Source organism: Asterias rubens, chromosome 2, assembly GCF_902459465.1.
Source record: "Asterias rubens chromosome 2, eAstRub1.3, whole genome shotgun sequence".
Taxonomy (NCBI): Eukaryota; Metazoa; Echinodermata; class Asteroidea; order Forcipulatida; family Asteriidae; genus Asterias; species Asterias rubens.
The window spans coordinates 9699846-9727337 of record NC_047063.1 but is presented as its reverse complement, the minus strand read 5'-3'; positions in this window follow the sequence as shown (position 1 = coordinate 9727337).

Genomic DNA, 27492 nt, shown 5'->3' with positions numbered 1-27492 from the left:
TTTGTGTTTATTGTATTGCTTTCAAAGGGTGAGTGATATAACGTCTTTTGTGACTTCCAACAAAGGAAATGTACGTACATTGTACTTTCACTAATACGCATATTATTTATTAGAAGGTCGAACGTGACATCTTTTTGATTAATTTGGGGGTTTTGACACTTCGATATACATGTAGTTGGAAAAGGAAATGAGTTTTTTCTTTCTTCATATAATACTATTTGTGTTTATTGTATTGCTTTCAAAGGGTGAGTGATATAACGTCTTTTGTGACTTCCAACAAAGGAAATGTACGTACATTGTACTTTCACTAATACGCATATTATTTATTAGAAGGTCGAATGTGACATCTTTTTGATTAAATGCTTTTTTGACATTTCGATAGTTGGAAAAGAAAATGACATTTTTGTCCAGAACAGTATTTCTGTTTAATGTATTGTTTTCACAGTGTGCCGAGTAATATGAATCCTTGGTCACTTACAACAAACAAAATATATATTGTACGATCACAGTAACAAGTACACTCAGTAAGTGTATGTTAAACTTCCAAAGGAATGAATAACCCATGTGGGGAATTGTATTTAACACTCTTACATGGACATAACAGAATAGGTTTTTGCAAACAAAACAGTTGCAGGCAGTGTAAGCACTTTGATGTAATCAACCATATACCTAAACTGACAAACCTGCAGAAGTTTGAGATCAATCGGCCATCTGGGTCAAGAGACACATAGTGAAAAAAAATGATTACACATTTTGCATGCAACCAATGTAAAATAAAATTAAAAAATCTCCAAACGCGAAAAAAATTAGATGATTTATTTCTCATAAAATATGACATTTCAGACAGAAATAATTCAAGTGATGTTTTCTACTAGCATCATTAGACCGTGTATAGATAGGCGATTTTTTCTTTTTGCTAGTTATGTAATGTTCCTTCAACTAATAACTAGCAACTGATGTGACGTACATGAAATGAGAATATACGAGGAAACAATAAACCAAATCCCGAGGAAAACTTGTAATCTTAAAGCCATTGGACCCTTTCGGTAAACAGTGTTGTCCAAGGCCCACACTTTGTGTACCACAACTTCTATATCAAATAACAAACCTGTGCAAATTTAGGCTCAATCGGTCATCGGAGTCGGGAGAAAACAACGGAAAAACCCACCCTTGTTTCAACGCGTTTCGCCGTGTCATGACATGGTGTTTAAAATAAATCCGTAATTCTCGTTAACGAGAATTTATATTGTTTTGCTGTTTTCTCAAAAAGTAAAGCATTTCATGGAATAATATTTCAAAAGAAGTCTTTCACCATTGCCTTCTGTAAACCCTGTAAGTTATTTGTAAATCTGTGATTTTTTTTTTTTTTGAACCGAAAGGGTCCAATAGCTTTAAAAAACGCATGATTTTGTGGATAAACCAAAATTCTATTTTTAGGAAAATGTCCTCGTCCTCCCGTTGCGGATGGTCCTTTTTCTTTATCAAAATCTACAATAATTAATCAATTTCAAATTGAACGCGGTAGGTTCAGAGGATACTTCTTTAATAATTAATCAGGGGGCCATCTATACGTGAATGACTTCTAAATTTCGCGACACACAAGGCAACAGTTTAGAATAGCTTTTGAAGTCTCCAGCATAAATAGTGGCAAACAATATAACTATAAACGGGGAGTTTTGGAAGTCACTTTTACGAAACAAATAACCTTTTACTCTTTCGAGACTGCTTCTATTACATTTAGAAAATGGAATCGATGGTCATATTAACCACTTTTAACTATCGTTAATAAATTCACATGAAATTTAATATCTTTGTAACTCGAAGATTTAATTTGAAATTCACAATCAAATCCAGAAGGATTTCATTTACCGCATGTTTAATTTTTCTTCTTTTTTTATCATCATTTTGTCCACCCTTTAATAAAGGATTTGGGTACTTTTTCAAAACGTCCATAGATTTACATTAAACTTACAGGGTTTGAAGATAATGATAGTGGAAAGCTTCCCTTCAAATATTACTTACTGAGGTGCTGTAGTTTTTGAGAAATGAGTAAAAAAAAAAATCATGAAAATACGTTTGTAAATGATTAAAAAAAATTCGTCTCATGAGACGAAAATTATTTCCATGCCATTGTTTTACTAAATTCCCAAAACTACAGGACCTCAGCACGTAATATTTTCAGAGAAGCTTGTTTTTTTGTCCTGCAAAAGTTACACAGACCCTTTAAATAAAAGAGGTTCTCCAAGGTCAAACTGATTTTTGTGATGCACTAAATGTTTAACTATAGAGTGTTTTTGACAAGAAACACACACGTCCCTCACCTAGTATTAAACGGGTGTCAGAGTGTCATTTAATTTGATTAATTTTTTAAGGGCGAAAATTGAAACCATGACGTTATGTGAAACCAACCGTTAACATGGATCTGTGCACTCCCAAGATGAACGTTACGCCAGCCAAATAATGACAATCTCAATGCCGTTTTGATTTGAAGATAATACAGATTGTTAAAGGCAGTGGACACTATTGGTAATTACTCAAAATTAGTATAAACCTTACTTGGTAAAGAGTGATGGGGAGAGGTTGATGGTATAAAACATTGCGAGAAACGGCTCCCTCTGAAGTGACGTAGTTTTCGAGAAAGGAGCAAATTTCAACGAATTTGATTTCGAGACCTAAAGTTTAGAGTTTGAGGTCTCGGAATCAAGCATATGAAAGCACACAACTTCGATGACCGATTGAGCTCAAATTTCCACAGGTTTGTTATTTTATGCATATGTTGAGATACACCAAGTGATGAGAAGACTTGTCTTTGACAGTTACCAATAATACCGTGTCGTGTCTTTAAGAAATGAAATAAATACTTCCGGTACAAAGGTTTACAGAGGGATGTCTGTGTATCTTTTTAACACATTGTTTTGTCTGTCATTTACATGTAAATTATACTCCAAGGGATTATTTTGGATACTGAGTTTTAAATGTCCAGCAAATGTGGACACTCTTTACCAAATTCTGACCTTGTCTGAATATATCAAGGATGTATCTCCAGTGAAGGGCATATTGTTCAAAGCTTTAGGAGGCGTATAGACTTGATGACAAGTCGTTAGTCGGTGTCTATGCCTGTTTGTCTACTGCCAGCGATGCCATAAGCCATATGCATTTCCAAAACACACATCCATGGGTGTACCGTTCCCGCAACAACAGTGGGAATGGTACACGCACCACCGACTTGATTTCAAATGTCTGACACTATGGGTGCGTTCAATTAGCTTCCCTGGGTCGACCCCGGTTAAGTTTGCCCCGGTGAGTTCGAATAGCTCCGACGTCATTCCAGGGGCTCACCTGGGTCAGCCCCAAGTCCCCTGCTTGTGGAGTGGGTCACTTGGGGGCTGGCCCCACGAAAGAGTGAGTGATCGTTTGATTAGCTCTTGTCAGGTGAGCACCGCAGGGTCGACACAGAGAAGCTAATCGAACGCACCCATAATAATGAAGCTTCCTGAAGTCGATTGTGACAATCATTCTTCGACAGAAGCTTCGTCCCACGTTCACCGAATCTACGGAGGGATCTCCCCTATCAAATCAGATCTTCAAAAGCTTCGCTCGGCCCCAGCGGCCAGTCTATCCAGGACCGCTGGGATTGGCTAATCGCTTGAACAGATTCTTGTTCAGGAAGTACGTCATGTATGCATTGCACAGAAATATGGTGCAGTGTGAGTGTGATGCATGATGGGACTGCGCATTATTAAAACAGATTTTAATTTTCACGGGCACTGACAGTCTCTTTTCTCTCTCTCTTGTTAAAGCAGTTTTAGTTTAACAATTTTACGCTTACTTAACTTTACAAACATTCGACCCGCTTTTCTCGAATCTGAGAAGTGCCAATAGAAAAATGAAATAAATTAATCTCCTTTTTAGGAGGAAGAAAGGCAGACAAGAATATTGAACAATGCACAAGAAAACAACGTTCAATCTCGGTTTTTTTAAAAATAAATTTCAACGCTTGAAAGCAAATGTCCTCTTTTTGACCTCAGTTTGGTGTGCGTAAATTACATACAGACTAATAATTGTCAACAGCGGCACGTTGGCGAAAGACGTCTTATTTTATTATGACCGGCAACATTTAATTTACTAAAATATGTATTATCGGAAGTGGCTGTATCGTATAGGACTACCATATACAAATGACGTTCGACCCAACCTCCTTCTCGAGTGTGCATACCCGAACTTGTTATGAATTATTGTTATCCACGAACACTATTTCCAAGACATCCTAACAATATTACACATCAGTCACGCTTGCCCTAGAAACAAGTCCGGACACAACAAAGGGACACTTTGATACAAGGGATGACCCTCAGCCAAACCAAATTACGGGGGAAGAGGTTTTCTCACCAAATCTTCACTTGAAACCAAACGGTATTCGGTAATTAAATTAAGATCTTGTACCATGTGTTGCTATGGTCAGAAACATCATTAGGGTAACACGGACTGGGGGCGTCGGTGTTTTGTTGATGAAACCCGACGTCCCGTGCATAAATCATTTCGATTCAAAACAATCGTTCACTACAATGGGACAATATAAGTAGTTGTCCAAAACTGTCTTGGAAATCATAAATTGAACTAATACACAAAAAAGTAACTCACTATCACAGCCAAGATTTACTGTAGTGACCTCACTCAATTAAATAGTACCATAACATACAATAGGGGACTTTTGGGACGCTGGGTGGCAGCAGACTTACCAGATAACTCATCGTATATTTAAAACTAGTAAGAGTATAATAACACAAATGTAAAAATGCATTCAATGTGGCAAATATATTTTACGGGCGAATTGACAAGAATGTGTCAAAGAGTATCAACGAAAAGTATAGTAGGCCTAGGTTTAGTTTGCGAGAGATGTTTCCCAATTGGATACCACTGAATTCAGTTCTACACTTTAAAAACTCCCGCGCCAGAATTTACCAGGATTCTGGGTTCCTAGGGGACTGGACCTTTCCGAATCAAGCTGACCCGGGGAGAGGTTCAAGTTTTAACTCAGATTTTATGCGCCTTGACCCAGGTAACGGGTCAATATTGACCTGAACTTCCTAACAATGCGATTCGAATGTTGATGTCACAGTGCTGTCTTCGCAGCGAATGTTTCGCATGAGTTGGGCACAAGTCAACTGATGCTAAATAATCGTTGCGAATTTGTGACGTCCACAATTTGTACTGCAGTCGCAGGAAGTATGGACCAGTGCCTGTATTTATCCTCAAACGATAAACACAAGGGACCAGTCACCATCCTGGGCGGCACGTTTTTTTATATTTTTAATTATCGTTTATAAAGCTTTAATAAGATAGCGGTTACAATGACAAAAAAATATTCTTTACTGAATTGTTTCCTGTCTAACTCCTACAAGGCAATTTGCCGTATTGATATAATATTTAAGATGGACACTATATTGGAGTGATCTGTTGGGTTTGTGGCATAATACAGACATTTATTACCCGAAGCCAATGACGAGTGTTTGGTTACGCCACCATACCTCGAAATGGCTTATAGTGGTGCCAAGTAAGGTTTCAATCCCTTGTCCAAAGTCGGAAATAACTCAAGTCGAATTAAAGCCGTGTGTGAGTCAGTGGCTGCGGCTGCGGCATTGTAAGAATAGGACTTCCTAAAAGGGTTCGGGTACTTTTTCAAAATGTCCACAGATTTACATTAAACTTACAGGGTTTGAAGATAATGATAGTGGAAAGCTTCCCTTCAAATATTACTAGCTATAAGGTTGTGTAGTTTTTGAGAAATTAGTAAAACAAGTCACAAAATAATTTTAGTCTCATGAGACCAAAATTATTTTAGCATGTCAAATCCCCTTAACCACTAATGATATTATACCAAAACCATAGCATAACTGGTTAACACGTTTTAACATGCTAAAACTGAGACGAAAGCTAGTTGTTTTACTCATTTCTCAAAAACTACAGCACCTCAGTAATTAAAATTTCAATAGAAGCTTTCTACTATCATAAGCTTCAAACCGTGTAAGTTGTATGTAAATCTGTGGACATTGTGTTTTTTTTATAGGAAAAAGTACATACCCTTTAAGACCACCCTTAGCAACAGTCGTAGGACCACCCTTAACAACAGTCGTAGCCGTAGCCTGACCCGGAAGCATTTTTGTCTGCACTACGAAATTGCCACTTTCGTATAGTGCTTTTCAATCGGGTATTTTTTTTTTCTTTCTAAATCGATTCCTTAAAAACAAAATCAGAAACATTTTGAGGATAGCGATTCTCAAGTGCCGCAGGAGAAAAATTGGGACCCGGAAGTTTTTCTTAGCAAATCAGTGATGGGGAAGCAGCAATTGTTGAGAAGGATGAACAACTGATCGTTAACACGCATGAACGAACTCTCCTGTACAACTCCTACCCCAGGCAGTTGCAACGTCCAGCTACCTTTAGATAATGCCCCCTCTCCCCTCCCCCAAACTCCCTCTCCCGGTCATTGCTCCATCAGTCCATGAACTACACAGGAAAACAACCATGACTCGTCCCTCTGTTTTTTTTTTACTCAATCTAATTATAAGCTCGTTTAGTACATTCGATTATTCCTCTTGCTGGCTAAAAATACGACCTTAATCTGAACAATTTGGAAGTTGATGAAATGTAATAAGTCTTCTTATATAACACAAGATTGACATACGAACATTATTTTTTAATATGAAAAAGGGAACAATGTGTTTGTTTAAATCCCAAAATTATCAATGTTTCACAATCAAAATATTTGTTGGGTGTTAAGGACGTTTGTTTGTTGGGGCGTTTGCTTGTTTGTTTGTTTGTTTGTTTGTTTGTTAATTAGTTTGTTTGGGGTATTAATGTGTTACTTAGTGTGGACCTCAGAAGAAGAGGTCGACACCAGAAAATGTTTTGTATGGATCTATACACTTCCACAGTGTTTTCACCAATTTGCGAGAGATGGTATTTTTTCCTAAGTGCGCCAATCAAAGGGGCCGAGTGGGTGCATGTGAGTCACGACCATGAAGTATTTCAACGTAAGGCCTATATATATAACCAAATTGAATCACATAAAGACAGGCCAAGGTAGAAATTGGAATTTATCAAATAATGGAGAGAATTCTCAGAATGAAAGCATTGCGTTAATAATGTTTTGCCAAATCAGACATGGGTTGGCAGTAGACAAGTTTTGTTATCTCCATGCAAAAAATAAAATGATTCGAAGGTTTCTTCTGAGCGGTATAACCGGCACATTCAATAATTTGTCCCCCGAATGATGGTGAATAAGGACAAAGCGAGGGCGTTAGGAGAGAGTGGCAGATTCTTTCATAGTGGTAGTGTTACCATGATATGGCCTCAGCCGAGAGCATTTTTTGCCGGCTGCAAATTAAAATTAAAATTCAAAACCTTTTTTTTGTCTTTATGAGATGAATGTTTTTGATTGTGAGTGTCACATATGGGACTGTTATGTATACATCTGAGGATAGCGTTGTTGTTTGATGTGGGGGTGATCTTAATTTAGAAAGAAAGGCCGTGGCTTCCTGATATTTTCTTATCCTACCTAGGGACGGCAATAATATCTACACGAGGAGTGAATTTCTGCATCAGAAATACAATAATATCAGCTGAAGTAAACAATAAAGGTATAATAATGGGAAGGGCTGGCAATATAGTCGCTGACAGTATAAGGGTTCTATGTGATTAACCATATACCTGCAATGACGAACCTGGAAAACTTTTGGGTTTGATTAAACCGTTGAGTGAGTCAGGATAACAACTGAAAATAGGTGGGGAAAAAAATCATGATTTTCAGCACGTAAACTAAGGGGGGTTAGCATAAGACCATGTGAATACTCTCTTGTTGAGTAGTTGGTTCTGAAAAAAAACCGATGATAAATGACTCATTGTTCCGAACTTTATGCTCTGTTTGTCTTCAGGAGACGATCATATCATAGTGAGCATACTGATTGAAGATGGTCAGAGCACACTGGTCGAAACGTTGAGTCGTGAATCAACGGTTCTTTTCAGGATCTAATAGTGTTGGTTCTGAAAAGAATCGGTTCTTTTGACCCAACGTTTCGATCAGTATGCTCAGTTTGTCTTCAGGAGACGATCACAGCATCAGTGGGCATTGTAATTGAAGACGGTCAGAGCGTACTGATCGAAACGTCGAGATGTAAACCAACAGTTCTTTTCAGAACCTGTCACTACTAAAAAGAGATTTTTCACGTGGTGTTACCGCAAACCTCTCCAATTAGTTATATACTGCCATCATTGACGTTTTGAACTTCAGTACTATCTCTTCATTACTACGATATACGTTCAATATTGTGCAGAGCTGATGAGCTTCCTTTCTATCTTCCCGTTAAATTATCCACGAGAGAACTATATTAGTTTGATCGGTAGCAATAACAACAAAAAAGTAATCAGCAAGGCTGGTATACGGATCAGTACAGGCTAAATGCGCTGTTTATATTGGGTCATTGTCAATAGAAGTGACAGGTGATTGCTCAAACTCTAGGTCGAGTTACAAAATATAGTTGAGGTATCCCCTCCCCAAGGAAAACAAATAATAAAACTTATTAATATACAAAAGTAACAACAAGACATACATTAACAAAAACACGAATGTACGAAAACCCTTAACGTCATTATCGGTAATCACTCAAAAAATAATTGTTAGCATAAAACCTTACTTGTTAACGATCAATGGAGAGCTGTTGATAGTGTAAAACATTGCGCGAAACGGCTCCCTCTCTGAAGTAATGTAGCTTTTGAGAACAAAATGATTTCTCATCAGTGTGGATTTTAGTTAACATTTCCGGTGGTATTACATGCGAGTTGACCACTGTAGCAATTTATTATACAGTAGTATTAGTGGTAGTAAGCACAGCAGTACATTTTTGCATTCGCACCTTGATATAAGTTATTCAGTGACTAAGTTACTAATTATGGAAACCCGGTTTCATCAGACATCAAAACATAGATTGGCACATCAAATTTCGGTAAGCTCTAGACCATGTGAACTTTGTTTACAATAGGTGTGACCTTGTACATTCTTTCAGTATCCTGGCAGGCACAATTACTACACAGGTCCTATGGGAAAGTTGACATTTTGTGTCATATATTTTCACATATCTCCAAGAATTATGAAAGTAAAAGCTGGATTTTTTTTTTTTTAGATGTGTCCCCTTTCATCATATCAAAACTTGATATAAGAATTAGACAGTGCAATCTCCATAAAATATAAGATTTCATTATTTCTTCCATTAGGCTGTGTACAAATCATGCCTGCAGGAAGTCCAGGCTCTGGGGCTCTCTTGTAAACATGTGATGTCACATGTCACATCGTCTATATATAAAGTAGCATTTGTTTTGAGACTCAACTCGAGAAGCGAAACCTGTGAAAACGGAATCCTTCTGATCCCCAAGGGTTCTTCGAGATAAATCCTTCTTAAATTGAATCGGCATCTTCAATATACGATTCACGAAGGGAAAAAAATACCAAAACTGGAAACTGGAATCCCATTTTACCATTACTGAGCATTATTCAGGACTCACCGCAGGGTATAAACACCTGCCGTCGATTTCACCAAACTCTCCCTAACTTATGAATCATCTTAGGACTTAGGACGGGGTTTAGTTCCGTATCCAAATACGTAGGACGCATTGAACCCATCCTAAGTTAGGACGGGTTACTCGTCCTAACTAGAGTTAGGATTAATCCTTAGCGTTTCGTGAAATCGGCTGCTGTAGCTAACTTAGGGAAAATTTCAGGTAAAGATTAACGAATAAACAAAATCTCTCTTCATTGTGTACGTACACAATAAGCCCAATACTTATTGTGTACGTACACGGTGATTTATATGTACTTACACGCCATGTTATCGTGTACATGACGCCAAGTTAATTAGAACGTACACGGTAACTGATTGTGTACGGACACGTCATGTTATCGTGTATGCACACGCCAAGTTATTACTGTGTACTTGCACGCTATAAGTTATCGTGTTAGTACATGATAAGAAGTTCTGGACTTAACGTGTACGTACACATTCGATTTGGATTTATCGTGTACGTAGAGAGATATTTTTATTTCTTTGGCGGCAATACGCTTCCGTACTTCCACACCGAATGTTAGGCCTACAAAATTATTCATAACGGTTAAATAGTTGTATTCACGGTCGATCAGAGTCCATGGTCCACTAGACTTGTGGACAAGTCGTAATGCGTATCGCAGTGATAGCGAAACGGTTCACTCACAACTATCTTGCTAAACTGCTGCTCTCGGGACTTCTGAGCAATAGTCTTGAAAACAGTTACTCTTTCGCAGTACAGCATCGCAAGATTATACGAGAGAGCCATTTCGCCAGCACGGCGACACCCCTGACGACGATTTGCACATTAATGACTGGATCGGGGAAAACGAACAGGGCTGGGGTAGGGATTGACACAATGAAAAGGGACTATCATGATATGGGACATGGAACAGGAAAATATTAATCTTATTGGGGGGATCAAGCCAATGAAACGGGAAAGAACCGTAAACGGGACCCGCGCGAAACTGGAAAATATGAGTTATTGGCAAACAGTGGCAAGCAAAGACAAATGCCAATGCACGGGATCGCGGGGACGGGAGGCACGGAGGCGTGGGTTAGATATGGGACGGGATAGGGAAGGGGCACACGATGGGACATGGAACTGGGGAAAAATGAACGGGGCTGGTGAGGGGGAAAAAGAAAGGGGACTTGAAAACGATACAGGACAGGAAAATTATAAACTGAACGGGAACAAAATAAACGAAACGGGATATAAACCAGATTGGGAAAGAACCACTATCGGGACCGCTGTAAACTGGAAAACACTGGATGGGATCATGGGATTAACTAATAATGCCGAAACGGAAAACAAGACGGACAAGGGTTAGTGTACGATTTCACAAAGCACTAGGATTCGTCTTAACTTTGGATGGGTGGTTTGCAACAGTGATTTGTATTGTGACCCTGCCCAGCCACTTAACCCTCCCCTGTACACAACGCTACACTTTTAGCATTTTAAACGTAGAGCAAAGCGCGGCATCCCGCTAGTGTTCATTAATATACAAGGAAACATTAACAACAACTACTGGTTGGCAACAACTCTAATTTGTTCTCTTCCCTCACCGCAAACAAGACAAAAAATATAAAAATTAAAGAATAAAGAAGACAGCCTTTAAAATGTGTACATAGTCATCCCATGTTACCCAATTCCCGCTGGCATTTCACGCTGTGGTTTATGTTCAATTCAATTACACAGATGGTTGCGTATAATCCATTCGGAGATATGGTGAACACGACACTTTTATGTTGGGGTAATAACTGCTGTTTACACCCAAACCAGACAGTGCACTCCTATAGTGTCCACCATACCTCGAAAAGGTTAATTGGATGGGCGATGCAATAGCAATGGTGATAAACCACAGTCTCATGTGACAGTTTTGGGCAAGAAGGTGACATTTTGTACGTGTGTGATATTCCATTAAACAATCCCGGGTCAGCTTTAACCCGGATTCTGGATACCAGGGCCCAATTTCATAGAGCTGCTTAACGGTCGATTTTGTGCTTAACGGGCGCACCTAGCAAATTTTGTATTTCATACCCTTGCTTAAGCAAGGTTTTTTGCTTACATAGGTAAGCAAACAAAAAGGGTCCTTAAAGCCTCTATTTTGCTTAAGCACCCTATTCACACAGCGCATAGTGCAACACTCATTGCAAACGATGTTATTGTGCCGGCACAGCGGTGATTGTACGTGCGTTTGTATGGTAGGTGTAGCGAATAAACGAGTGTCTAAAATGCTTCAGATTCATGCTGTACAATGTATTATCTTCTTGTTTACTTTCAAGTTAGTGTGTTAACCTTTCGAGGGGCACTTTGAACCATTACAAATAACACATATCAGACACAGAAGGTGATGAGTTTTTTTTTAACGCCACTCGAGTGCACTCCGCATTTATTTCGCCCGCCATTTTGTCAGCACCTTCTTCTTTTTCGCTTAAGCAAACGTTCTAAAATGTTGCGCGCGCAGTTTGTTTACGTGCTTAAGCTAGCAACCGCTGGTGAAATAGGTTTACGCTTAAGCAATTTTTGTTGCTACGTTAAGCCAACATATTTGCTTACCGTTGCAGCCCTAGGCCATGCACACAGTGCAAAATACACTGCCTTCTTCTGTTTTGCTTAAGCAAACGATCTAAAATCTCCGCGCGCAGATTGTTTACGTGCTTAAGCTCGTATACGTTTAGCATGGAATCCGAATGGTTTTAAGCAATTATTTTTGCTACGTTAAGCGAAAAAAAATGCTTACCGTTAAGCAGCTCTATGAAATTGGGCCCTGGGAGGCTGACTCGTTTCCCGTCAACAAACAACAATGGATTTTGACTCGATTTATAAGCGTCAGTTTAAAAGAGTTTTAAATGACCATTCTGACACACAATGCGGGTCACCCTGACCCAGAAATGAGTAAAACCCTGTAGGACCTGGAATTCCAAAAAGTTTTATTTTCTGACAAATTTTAATGACCAATAATTGAGCCAACATTTTCACTGTTCTGTGATGTTTGACATAATTTTGAACAATGAGGATACTGGTCTTTTATCGATTTCCAAAGGCATACCCATACCATGCACCTGGGTTTTCGGATCCTTTTTCGTGGATCAGGTGTTTAGGCAGACGTGAACCCCAAGTCACTGTGAATGAAGATGTATGTTATAAAAATTTACCTCTAGAATTTCCAGATGCATTAGTCGTCAAGTTTAGACGCACGCATCTCTATATGTTTTTATACTCATTTCTCAAAAAGCTACATCACCTAATCAAGTAATACTGGCAAGCTTTCAATTATCATCTTTAAACGTGGAGTATATGTGGACGTTTGTGTTTTGTGTCGTACAAAACGCAAACACACCCTTTTAAAGTGTGTTATGCTCCCAAATTAAGTGACGCCATTTGGATTTAAAGGCCAAGAAAAGCAGGCGATTCAAAATATGCCGCAACTAAAAATAACACTCCAACCTTTTCCTAAGGGATGCAGGAAACTAAAGTAGCTCTGTTTACACAGGCGTTGCCATAGTAACGAGGTACTCAACTGAGAGCAACAACTTGTACTTGACATCTATGAATGAATTGTTTGTGTATAATCAGTAAGTAAACTTGAATGTCTTTTAGTGCACAGGGATATCTGTTTTCATTTTTTACTTGTAAACATGTGATAAATTAATATATCAAATTGAATTGAATTGAATTGAATTAAGACTTCTGTCATTGCACTTCGATATTATTATTGCAATGTTGACACAATATAACAAACAACAAACAAACAGAGACACAACCCCTACTTTTTGGCTGCCATCTTTTCGGGGGAGGGGAGATGTTCTAGGTATTTTTTAAATAATGTGAATCGAAAATAAGCAAAGTTATTACACATTTTACATTCCAATTATCTAGAGATAATTTTCCGTCTGGAAAGAGACCCCCATTTTGAATTAACTGTTTGTTATTTCAGTTGTCGCGATTATAATTCGCCAGTTTGTGAACGTGCAACGACACAAACAATGCGAAGTGTACCTATTGCATGACAACCCAATTTCGTAAAATATATATGGTGTATTTTTTTGTTCTCTGAAAATAAAAGGTCTGAAGATTCATTTTTCATAAATGAAGCATATAAAATGAAAATCTAAACAGACAAACTCAATGATTTTTTACTCAAACATGACAACCCAGCTTGGTAAAGAAAAAGTATGTTTTAACGACATTGGACACTATTGGTAATTGTCAAAGACCAGTCTTCTAACTTGGTATATCTCAACATAATGCATAAAACAACAAACCTGTGAAAATTTGATCTCACATGGTCGTCAAACTTGCGAGATATTAATGAAAGAAAATACACCCTTGTCACACGAACTTGTGTGCTTTCAGATGCTTGATTTCGAGACCTCAAAATCTAATTCCGAGGTCTCGGTATCAAAATGGTGGAAAATTACTTCTTTCTCGAAAACTACATTACTTCAGAGGGGCAGTTTCTCACAATGTTTTATACTATCAACAGCTCACCATTACTCTTTACCGAGTAAGGTTTATGCTAATAATTATTTTGAGTAATTACCAATAGCGTCCACTGCCTTTCAGCCTATATGCCTAGTATGTTCTTTGAAAATATGAGGGCTGAAACGACCGTTGTCTGAGTAATAAATAACTAAATGAAAATCCAAATGATGTAATCGTGAATGTCAGATGGATAATTCCGCATAATAAAACCACTGACTGACAACGACCGGTTTGTTTTTCCACTGCATTCTCCTCGTGATTCGTGATAAGCCTTAAGCCGTCCCGTCATTTGTGTGCCGAGATTCGTTGAAAGTGACATCCACCGATGTTTTTCAACATTTATTTACAATTATGCCCATCTGTTAAGAATATTCGCTGACATATTTGTATCATCTCTCAATTTTAGGAGTAGGCCCAAATTGTCGACCTTTCGAAAAAAAAAAAAAAGAATTTAAATATATTATTTTGTAAATTGTGAAAAAATTTCTCATCTTTTGGGAAACTTAGTTGACTTCTTAAAGAGTAGGCCTCACATGGACCTTTGTATATATAACAAATAATAATAATAATTAAAATTGTAATATTTGATCTTGATAATTTTGGAAAAATTGCAAATCTTTTGGGAAAATGAGTGGACTTCTTTGTCAATTTTGTATTAAATATTATCTCTCATTATCTCTCAAGTGAATTTAATGAGTAATAGGCCTATTGTCGAGCCATTGCAATTACGAATTGCAATTTATAACATTTTATTCTGATTGCTCAGATAATGTTACTCGTCAAGGCTTAATGTAGACTGACCGATTTTTTTAATTTTATTTTTTATAGTTTCAGCCAATAATATAAAGCTAAAGTAAAGAAATGTATTATCATATTTCCGCGTGTATCGTTATTGATGTATATTGCGCAACCATGTACTAAAAAGGCCGTGAAGGTCTTGCTAATTTTCTCCGATAGGAAAATATAACGGCGCACTTAAATGCACCGGAAACCTTTGGTAATGTGAAAGACATGTATTCTCACTTGGTGCTTTCCAACATATGCACAAAACAACAAACCTGTGAAAATTTGGACTCAATTGGTCATCAAAGTTGCAATAGAATAATGAAAGAAAAAACACCATTGTTGCACGCCCAAAAAAGCTTCGGGCCTGAAGTGCTTTATTATTTGAGTGAGAAATTACCTCTTTATTAAAAACCACTTAACTTCAGATGGAGCCGTTTCTCACAACCAACAACTCTCCCTTTCTTGTTACCCTAATTTTGTATTCTAGCAATTATTTTGATAATTTACCAACCGTGTCCAGTGCCTAACCCCTGATCAAAGCTGTTATGTCGTAAGCCTTGGTACATAAAACTATAGCTTTGTATTAGGTCCCTGCACATAGTCTTTGCCTCCGTCCACATCGTCAATCAGGCTTCTTTCTAGCCTTTTCCATCAGTTGTTTCGGATTGCTTACATTTCTCTTACGCCAACCTTAACAAGTTGTACACAATACTGAGAACACCGTCGACTTACCAAAACACATAAAGGGCCGTTCACTCTGAACAAATTCAAGTTTATAAAAGGCTGAATGACCAAGCAGTTACCGAGCAACAGTAACGGTTTCTCCGATGTCTACTTCCCAAAGCGATCAGAAGTTTTCCCCCTTTCTGGTTTCATGTAAACCACATGGGAACCGAACGAAAATGACCAATCCAAGATGACGGAACATGATTTGAGCGCCACGTTTGCCAATCTATCACAATTACACGCTCGTCTGTTCTCGATTTACTAACTGACAGGGTATAATTTACGCTAAAAGCATATACGGAATGTCCCACTGCCGTTGATATACTGTCATGTCTATATTCACGCAGCAGAGAGGCACTTAAGATTTCTTAAAATGCGAGCTGTGTTTTAAAAAACATCGTTGTTCTGGGAAAGAGTAATTTTATTTCACTTGATATTAAAGTTTCAATAATATAATGAGTAGGGTAGATGGCCTTAGCTTTCGATTCAAACCGGACCTTCTTCAGAGGCATAAAACAAGAACAAACAAATACATATCCATTTATGGAAAAAGAGAGGAGAAAGGGATTAAGAGAATGATCCAGAAAGATGCGGGATAATTACAGCCAATCAAAGTTAATCAAAGTTTCAATACTATTACACGCAACCATGATCAAACGCACTAGTGAATTATTTACGTTTGTCACTTTTTCGTAGAACAATTTTAAAAAGGGAGGTGGCCTATGTGTTTTGTCTCAATATCATAACACAGTCATTTCGATTGCTTTGCGACTTCTTAAAGTACTTTAAATACAAAACACCTTTGTGAACACGATGGCCACAGATGATCACTGCTACAAGAAACGTTTCCGAAGTTCTCAAAATATATTTTTCCCTTTGCTTTACGTTTCGTAGACGCACAAGGTTTAATATTTTTTTAATAAGATTAGAAACATATGTTATATCAGCAATTTAATTACGCGCAGAGTAGTATTAATCGCTGGGAGCAGATTCAGACGGGCACATTGTGTCGTGACAACTTTGTGTCCGATAGGCAATTCTTACATTCGGTTAAAGGCAGTGGACACTATTGGTAATTACTCAAAATAATTATTAGCATAAAACCTTTCTTGAATACGAGTAATGGTGAGAGGTTGATGGTATAAAACATTGTGAGAAACGGCTCCCTCTGAAGTGCCATAGTTTTCGAGAAAGAAGTAATTTTCAACGAATTTGATTTCGAGACCTCAGATTTAGAACTTGAGGTCTCGAAATCAAGCATCATCTAAACGCACACAATTTTGTGTGACAAGGGTGTTTTTTTCTTTCATATTATCTCGCAAGTTCGGTGACCGATTGAGCTCAAATTTTCACAGGTTTGTTATTTTATGCATATGTTGAGATACACCAACTACGAAGGCTAGTCTTTGACAATTACCAATAGTGTCCACTGCCTTTAAAAAACTAAATAATCACCTTGTTTAACTTGGTCCCTCGATCGCATCGAACCTCTCTTCCACGAAACAGGGATGTGAACGATGTTTTTGTTAAACGAATTTTTGTTTAGTTGTCTTTAAGTTGACCCTTTTGATCATTACCCAAACAAATTGCATAAAAGCTTACTTGGTAGCAGGCGATGGAGAGCTGTTGATAGTGTAAAACATTGTGAGAAACGGCTCTCTCTGAAGTAACATAGTTTTTGAGAAGGCGGTATTTTCTTACTTAAATAATAACATAAGTCAGGCATGAAGCCTTATATTGGGCATCGAAACCACCCGTCAAATAAATGTGCAACATGGGTGATTTTCTTTCATTATTCTCGCGCAACTTTGAGGCCCACTAAAGCTCACATTTTCACAGGTTTGATATGTTTTTAAGCATATGTTGAGACACACGTATACAGTGCCTTTAAACAGTCGTGAGACTTCTGTCCTTACCTTATCGCTTCAACCAGATTAGCAGTCACTTACGCATTAATACGGACGAGCAAGACCCAACGTAGAGCAAAAGACGGTGGTAACATTGAAGTTATTTAAAATCGACATCCACATCTGTTACGAACGCCGTACATTACGCATAACTCTTGTAAAAAAAAGTACTTCAGCTATAAATGTCCAAGTCTTTGTACGCGGACAGTAACTTAAGCTTCTCACAAACGAATACACGGAATGAGGTTTCTCACGCGGCAACTTGAAGTGATATGGTGAGAGTTCACTGCCGATGATATTTAGCAGTGCACTTGACGTTGCACGCAAGCCAAGGTACACTTATCGTATCAACACGGACCACACTTGATGGTCGAGCAGCAGCTACTAGCCATGCCCTGGAGCACGTGTTTGTATGCCCGATTCATAACATACCATGTGACCGTATGTTATTGCGTCGTGGTTCGGGTGGATTTAACACAAATCTAATGGGGCTGTATATTTCTACGCACAAACCACACTGGTAATAGTGGGGGCATGATTAGACACACCCTATATTTTTTGTCTGATGTTTAATCATTATGTTAGTGGCAGTGGTCACAAAAACTCAAGCGATGTTGTTCAGACAATACTTGTGCGTAATTTTTTGCATAAAACCTTTCAAAATATTCCTGTAAACAACATTTTAAGGGGAAAAACTTTTTTCTGAAATTGCATTAATTGAACCCAAAACCATAATTGCTTCGTGCTTGCAATGCCTCTCTTTAAAACACCCATACAAACTATATTATGTGTTCCTGGCTATAAGAATCCCTTTCACTAGTAAGTATGGGCCTTTTCGAAACCGAGGCCGTGACTTGGGTAGGCTTTGGGCTTATGGTTGTGTCAGTTATTTAGAAAATGTGCGGTTTCCTTGCGGGCTTCAACTGTCAGCAAGAGCCCAAATAGTCCTCGTTTTCGAAAAGGGCAATAAAATGTATAAAACTACTTCTGTGACGTCACTCTATTGATGAAAGTGTAGAATATTTTTACAAATGTACACCTTTAATTGTAGATTCGTTAAACTAAAGTAAATAGGTTAACTCGAAAATGACTGTCTTTCCAAACTGTAAGATAACAATTTGTAACAAAACACACAGGTGAAAACATATTAACGTTCAATTTACAAAACATATTTGTCATTACACAAACACACTGTAGAGGCATTAGTGAGCAAAACTAGCTGTTTTGTGCCAAGCTACTTTCATGTTTAGGGGGGGGGGGGGGCTCTCTGACGTTAGGGTATGTGCGTAATAAGAAAGCATTCCATGCACTAACTTACGCCCCAACCGCCCAGCGAATTCAAAAATAGAACTGTATTTACATAATTACACTTATTCATTATAAGTTCGTAATTTATTAATTGCTGTCATCTGTTTTTCGGTCCGCGTTTTTTCTATTGCTTTAAAGTCCAAATTCCAATTGTATCTGGACTCATGTATATGATAATTGGAAATTATTGGAGATATTGCTAGTTGTTGATACGTACATATTAATTTCATTTGTCGATCACTTCTGTTGTATTTGTATCAACTAGACACGTGTTTCCTACACGTGTCCATTAAATACGTGCAAACTATTGTCAGGGGGGGGGGTTCTCAGTTACTTAAAAACTAAACGCCCGTTCAGTGTTTTCTTAATCATATTTGTTTATAAGGCAAATAAAATTAAATAACAGTTCGTTTCTATAAACGGTTTTTTTTCTGAAACCGGTCGGGGGGTTTAAGTTTCTGAATGTGCGTATATCCTGTTTGTACTTATAAAGTTGTTTCTGAGCTGGGTAAAAAAAACCACGATGTTTACCATGTGGTCGAAGTTACTTTCACCTCGGTTCAACATCTCCCTTTTTCAGTTTTATTGTTGATAACAATGAGTTGTATTCCCATTTATATGTAATGAATACACTCCTGGAAAAAAAAAGAACATCGCCAAACTCTCGATATATTGGTGTTTCAAAAAACAAATAATTTCGCCACATCCCTAAAGCAAGTTAAACTCGTCACTTTCAAAGCTCTCTGCCCGAGTGCATTGATTAATGACTGCACCACAGCTCCCAAACTCATTGCTGAAACAAGACCAGGATTTTGGAATTGACTAAAAGCATACAACATGTCCGGTGACTGTTTGCACTTGTCTTCATCAAACTAATTAAAAACTACAAGTCGCCAGAGAGACATAGGCAAGGATAGCTCTATGTCTACACATTAGAGAATTATGTAAATATAGAGTGAATCCGGTAAAACTTCACTGACAATAATATGGATTTGATAAAGGCCTATGTGTGTACAGTATTCACATCAAACATGACCATCAAAAAGAGACATTTTATGAATGATATGATGTATGTACGATAAAGACAACGATGGGGAACAAAATTGTTTCGTCACTTTTGGACATAACTCTATAGTCAAATTTTGAACGTGTCCTGTTTTGAAAATGGGGATTCGGGTCACGCCATAATCAGTAGTAGCACTCATTACATGGTAAATGTGGAAAGCACATTATATATTAATGCATATCATGCACAAATTTAACTGCGAATTATTATGATATCAATACTGAGCCTTAAAATCAATTACAAGTTTTTATGTCATTGCTTTTGGTTCCTCCACACACTTGTTAATATCAGTGACCAATGTATATTCATAATTATATACTTTATATGGTGTGCTGTAACACCATGGGTATCTTCTTGCCAGATAGAGTTTGTTCATAGAGAACCACATGTCTTTCTGTATTCTACTACCGCGGAGAAGATTGTTCGGGTGTTCGGGAGACTTCTCAGATCTGAAAAGCACTGTCAGTGCTGTTTAACTGAGTGTTACCCGGACGGATGGTATATAGGCTGTGACTATACTACTCTGGCTATCGTAGTTAACTGTACTACCGCGGAGTCAGTTCTTGGTGTCAACGTTTCGCCTAGCTTGCTCTAAGACATGGACTAGAGCAAGCTAGATACACACATGGTGGTACCGCAAACCATATATATATTGATACCTCACCATGCACTGCCTCAAATCCTATATACAATTGGCCGGGGCTATACTACTTTCGCTTCGTGGATCGAGGTGACGTTCTCATTATTCCCCTCACGTCAATACACTTTCATAGATTGAATTAGGAAATGAGATTGGTGTAAATGATTGGGCAAATTGTTGTGGGGGGCTGACCGAAAGCGTGGGTAGGACATGTACACGTTGTGATTAACTAATGATAAGTTTATTTACGTGTTATTCAAAATAATACTTTTACATCAGGCCAGTATGTTTCGTTTTTGCAAGGGCAATGCCACCAAGGCATTTTCCTCCTTGGTACACAAAGGGCACCCTATGAGGACACTACAAAATGCTACAGAAGAATTTCAAGGGCACCAATGCAATGACTAGCAAGGGGCATCGAGGCAACTGCCTTCGTTCAATTGCCGATGGACGCTCGGACATTATAGTGTCTTTCGTTTAGGGGGGGGGGGGGACACAAGCAGCTCAACTGGCTATTGGGACTCCCTTTATTTTAAGCAGGATGAACGTTCGGAAGTCAATGAATAATTAAAAGCTCTGAGGCTTCCTCAGTATTTGTGTATGTATTTTTGAACAGTTAACATTATGGACTGTGCTATGTGAGTTTGTTTAGTGGGCTGCACCCTTTTTCCCTTGCGGGCTTTCACTTTCGTACACTACAGTCACAATGGCTTTGGGTGCACCCCTCAAGACCTTCATGTATTAGCCGCCATGTTGATTCTGCCCAACGAAAATAGCCGGACCTGCAATTTATGAAAGCCTCATCATTTTGTGTCAATACATCTGGTCTTAGAGTGGTCTTACATCAGTCTGTTCTTAAGGTTAACAAGATTCACATGGAAGGATTCAACTAACGGCATAATAAAATGTACAGTCATAAACAAAATTCCACTGTCATTATGCTTTTTTTCTTTCTTTCTTTTTAAATCGATTCAAAAAAGGGAATCCTTTATTAAAAAAAAAATCAGGAAATTTTTGAGGATGGCTTTACTACCGGGAAAGAAAATGCTTACGGAAAACAATTCCGACGAGTACCTAGGTCAAGGGTAAAGACGTTCAAAAACATATAAAGATATTGTTGTTTGGGCAAGGACAAATGACTGATGGAGCACTTGAGGAGTAATTAGACCATCGCCAAATAGCACGGAACCCATTATAGGGGCTGGAGAAGCGGAAGTGAATACCATACCATACCAAAACACAAGAACTTTGTTTTTGTTTCCATGGGGTGTGCATTTTTTATGAGATTAAATCAACTTAATAATTAATATAGTATATGTTTTTTGCTGGGATTAATAAAAACAATAGTGATGTTGATGGTGTCCTTCATATTTGGAATGGTTTGCACAAAACTATCGCCATGAGAAGCATTATGTTTGATAAAACATGGATACTAATTGCGTGAATGGTTACTTTCATAGTGTATGTATAACACAATTAGCTAATGTAGGTCGCTTTACCTATTTTTTAACAGCTCCCCATTACCTGTAACCAAGTAAGTTGTTAAAGAATTATTTTGAGTAATTACCAATAGTGTCCACTGCCTTTCCTTTAAGGAGCCTTCAGAGCAATATGTAAATTCATTAATTTGAAATGAGGGTCGTTAGCGGTATGTATAACCTCCCCTTGACAAAATTGCATTATGTAATTAAGTATAACTGTTCAAATTTGCAAATTGGATGGTTACTTCCTGTCCTTGCTGTTTTAAATAATTATAACGATTACACAAACTTCTTATATCATGACGATATTTGGTTACTGAAATTTTACAAGATAGAAACCACGCCTATACAGCTAAAAAAAACTGTGACAAAAAGTTTATCTTACAACAGAACTTGTTGGCCTATCATACGGGACAGGCGCCCCTTATACGCCGAAATGGACCCTACCCTTTACTGAGGTTTTTAGAAAGTCTGTTCAGGCCAGGGAAAACATTAGTTTGGGTTATGTAAGAACAACTTATCGAGTAATAATTTAAGGTTCAACTATAATACAAGTACTACGGTGGGCTGCAATGGACCCCACTCGCACACTATTGGTAATTACCATATGGTAATTAATCAAATAATTCTTGGCATACAAAAAACTTACTTGGGAGCTTTGATAGTAAAACAAACAAACACATTGTGAAAACGACTTCCTCTTTAAAAAAAATGCTTTAAGGATTTGGGTACTTTTTCAAAATGTTGACAGATTTACATTCTTACAGGGTTTGAAGATAATGATAGTGGCAAGCTTCCCTTCAAATATTACTAACTGAGGTTCTGTAGTTTTTGAGAAATGAGTGAAACAGGTAACAAAATAATATTGGTTTCAGTATGACGAAAAATTAATTTAGAAAGAAAAATCCCATTAACCAGTTATGATTTTATTATACCATCATCATATAATAATTGGTTAATACGTTTGTACATGCTAAAACCGAGACGACAATTATTCGTTTTACTCATTTCTCAAAAAGCTACAGCACCTCAGTAAGTACAATTTCAAGGGAAGCTTTGTACTATCATAATCTTCAAACTGTGTAAGTTAAATGTAAATCTGCGGACATTGTGTTAATAATAAGAGACCTGAAGCATTTTATTATCATCTGAAAGCACACACAGTTGTGCAACAAGGGTGTTTTTCTATCATGTTTTCCAAGGGCACAAACATTTGGAAATCAAACTAGAGAAGGATATAATATGCCTGTCAGACTGATTTTCTTTCTAGCATGTCCTCCCTTTAAGTGAGAGTGACAGTAGCAATTATGAAGACCTTTTAGAGTGCAGCAGCTAGTCTTGCCTGGAAATAGCGTTCCATCGGTGTGCATGTAGTGTTGATAATAGTTTCATCCTTACATCGATAACGTGTACAATTGTGTAAGTTATGAAACAAATTGAGTTATTGGAAACTATCCATGGTTAAATGTTTTCGATGTCTAACTCTTGTGGATTTATTACTGTGGATCTAAATTGAGGATCAGCTGGAAAGCGTTCTCCAATTATGTTAACCGGATTTGTACTCTTTAACAAATTTAGTGACGATGGCTCGGTGTTTTGTGTGCTCTCACTGAGAGGGAGAGACAAAGACAACTAACAGAGTGGGAAACTCAAACTAACATTTATACAGGATTGTTATTCAAGTCTGAAAACAGCTTTATGCAATGACTTGGGATCTGGAAAAACAATTGAAAGTGAAGTATTGAAAACAATACAATGACATGAAGTTTGGAAAACAATGCATTTGACATGCAGTCCGGAAAACAATGCATTGATAAGAAGTCTGGAAAACAATGCATTGATAAGAAGTCTGGTAAACAATGCATTGACATTAGGTCTGATAAACAATGCATTGACAGAAGGCTTGAAAACAAAGCATTGGTAAGAAGTCTGGAAAACAATGTATTAACATGAAGTCTGGAATACAATGCATTGACATGAAGTCTGGAAAACAATGCATTGACATGAAGTCTGGAAGATGATGCATTGACATGAAGTCTGGAAAACAATGCATTGATAAGAGTCTGGAACACAATGCAATTAGACACAAGTCTGTGAAACAATAATCATGTAATGACAGAAGTCTAAAAACAGCCTTAAGCTATGAAGTTTAGAATGCCAGGATAGGATGACATCTGGGAACAAATGCAATGACATAATTTGAAAACGAATGCAATGAAAAGAAATTTTGAAATCAATGTACTGACATTTTAAGTCTGGAAAACGGAGAGATTTTAGGGAATGAGCAAAATCAAAAGAACAACTGACTCCCCTTGAGGTTTACATCAATCTATGAATCACATCGATCTCAAGATCGAAGGAACCACAGCGAAAATTATTTTTTTCATTCGCCTTTGTCAATCTCCGTTCAAAGGGTACAATGGCAATTTATAAGACTTGATTTACAAAATGTATTTTATTATGTATTTTTATTTAATTTGCCTCCGGTTAGTTCCCCCATGGGTAAGTGCAAACCAATACACAATTATATTAAACTGCAGCGAGGGATCTGTTTGATGGCAATGCCCTCGTGGTTATCTGTTGTCCGCCCATGCATTTTCCATAGGTTTTGCAGTTGGTCAACGATTTTTTGTTTATATACACATTCAAACCGGGGACTTGTAACAACAAAGCTCCACGGTTGAAAAACGTGTACAAAAACAACGGGAACGGGATTCACAAAGGAGGGACAATAGGTTGTCCACTGTTGCAGGTGATTATACAAGCTTGTTGTTAGCATGTCCAGGTATTAACTGGGTTAATTTAGGCTTGAGCCCATTTGTCTGTTGGTTAAGTAATTAATTAAGTTGTATATAACTTGGATCTACCATTGACAATATTGGCATACCATTTTTTTTAAAATATATACTAAGGGTGATGAAAACGAATGCAATGAAAAGAAATTTGTTCTGCCCCTCCTAACCACATCACTGACCCCTGTTGATTGACACCCCCTATAAGACGTTTGGAATGGTCCAACTTAGGATACCATTGCACATGACCTGAAACTTAGCGTGACTTTCATTGTGGGTGAAAACATTAACAAATACGCAACACATAGGGCAATCTAGGCTCACTTCAACTTCACTTCCAGCGGCAAAATATTTGTATTAACGGTACAAAATAACAAAAAATAACTAAAAGAGTAAAATTATGCATTAAAAAAATACATGATATGTGGAAGCCTAATTTCCAAAATAATGACACTCCTGCAGACCGCCTTGCATTTTAATATATTATCTATGTATCTGCATAAAAAAACCACAATGGTCAGTTTGGACAGAACATCCCCATTGTTAAACTACTGTTTTTTGCATTCTCTGACTTCGCGACTGGGAAAGATATACTCTATTTAATACGTTTCACGTTTTATCCATGTAACGAATTCCTCTGATGGATAAAATACAAATTAAGGGAAATGTATAGGGTCCATTGGGGCATGATGTAGAAAGCAATCGGGCAAAAAACGTCAATGTATGCCTAATCCACAATTTCCATTTATATGTCTCATCATTATTATTTGTCTTATTTCTTTCTCTTCTTCTCTAATTTGCTGCATGCAAACAACATGGGTGGAGATGAATACGCTAAAAGTCAAAGTGCCTGCTTCCTAAAATAATTGGTTTTTTTTTTATTCTCTTGCTCCTGCACTGACCGAAGCTAAAGGAGCCAGACCAGTTCAGAGTCAGGCTGAATGGGATTTAAACTTGGATTCTGCGTTTAGTTTGACCCATTTTTGGGTAATTTTTACAGATTTGGGCCACACTGACCCAGAAATGGGTAAAATCCCATGGGACTCACGAAATTGTGACCCAAAGTGTTTAGGAGTGTACCATGGTTCAAAAGATACCTTGTACATGTAGTTATAATTGGTTGTGTGTACAATTTCATTCCTTTTCGTTACATATTACGAACAGCTTAACTTGAAAATCGGAAGTAATAAAGTCTCCAGATACACATGTAACAATAATTGGCTCTCGGTCAAAGCTACTTGGTTTGATGGAGACTTTCTCATCAGCTGATAATTAATACACAACGAGCAAAATGCTATACGAGGGTTTCACCATGACGTTAATTTATCACACTGTTATGATTTCTAAGGCAGTTTTTTCTTCAGGGTCGCCATGATGAAAGGGTTAATTCATCATTAAATGAGCGCAATCCTTGGAACAAAAGGCACCGCGACGGTATAATTAGGTTGGTTGCTGTCGGCAAGAACAACTTTACTGTCAGCAAATCAATTGTCAAGGGATGACATTGTAAACAATAAAATGAGGTATGGAGGAAATAAACGCTTTTCATTCGCGGTAAGGACTGTTAAATTCATTGTTAGTTCTCCTTAAAAGGAACCGACTATTAAAATTCAAATAAGAGTTGGTATTGCTAACCAAACACAATGTATAAGCACTTTATAAAATCCACCATATACATAAACTGACAATTCTGTAGAATTTTGAGATCGATTGGCGTATCTGGTTCCGAGAAAACAGTGAAAAACCAATTAACCATTTAGCATGACATCGATTTAAAGAAAAATGAATGGAACGCTAAAATGAGCGATAAACTCCAAACGGGAAATACGTTTTTATTTATTTCTCATAAAATATGACATTTCAGACATAAACATTTCGGGCATGTTTTCTACTATCATCATCATTAGACCGTGTAATTAATATGTAAATCTGTGATCTTAAACGTGTTTTGTTCTTCTAACAAATTATGTCATGTTCCTTTAAAGCGTATCGCTTTGGGCTGCTGGGATTGGCTCAGTGATCAAACGGTTTTGATGGGTTGTAATTTGTCTTTCCACTAATTAAACATTATTCGTTGGAACGATGTAATCACTTAAACATACACCTAATAGAGCTCTCATATGCGGTACCTTCTGGAGACGATAGTTAGAAAGATGCATGTTAACAAGTAGAATAGTATCGTCACTCTCATTACATGGCGATGACTATATAGAAAGCATAGTCGACACGTTGAGACCAAGTAAGAACTCCGCGGTGATGTTTATAACGATCCACTAAGCTAAAGTAGTAGTCCCGGCCGCTCTTACACCCACGAGTAGTGTAGTTAAAAAGGAGAGTTCTTTTCAGAACAGAGAAGTCTCCCGAATTCCAAAAATCTACTCTACGGTAGTAAAATATAAAGCAAGACAAGTTCTCCACATAACATAATCTTCCTGGCAAGACTACACACATGGTGTTACAGCAAATAAAAATCAAACCCCATATAGAACAAGAATGATTCACACAAATACATCCCTCAGAACTGTATGGTGTTTCCTTCTTGAATATCACCGTCTGTAATGTTGTGGCTGACCTCGTTAGTTCACGTTACCGCAAATAAAATCTTCATATTATTGATACCTCACCTACTACCTCAAACCCCATAGACAACAAGAATGATTCACACAAATATATCCCTCAAAACTGTATGGTTTTTCCTTACACT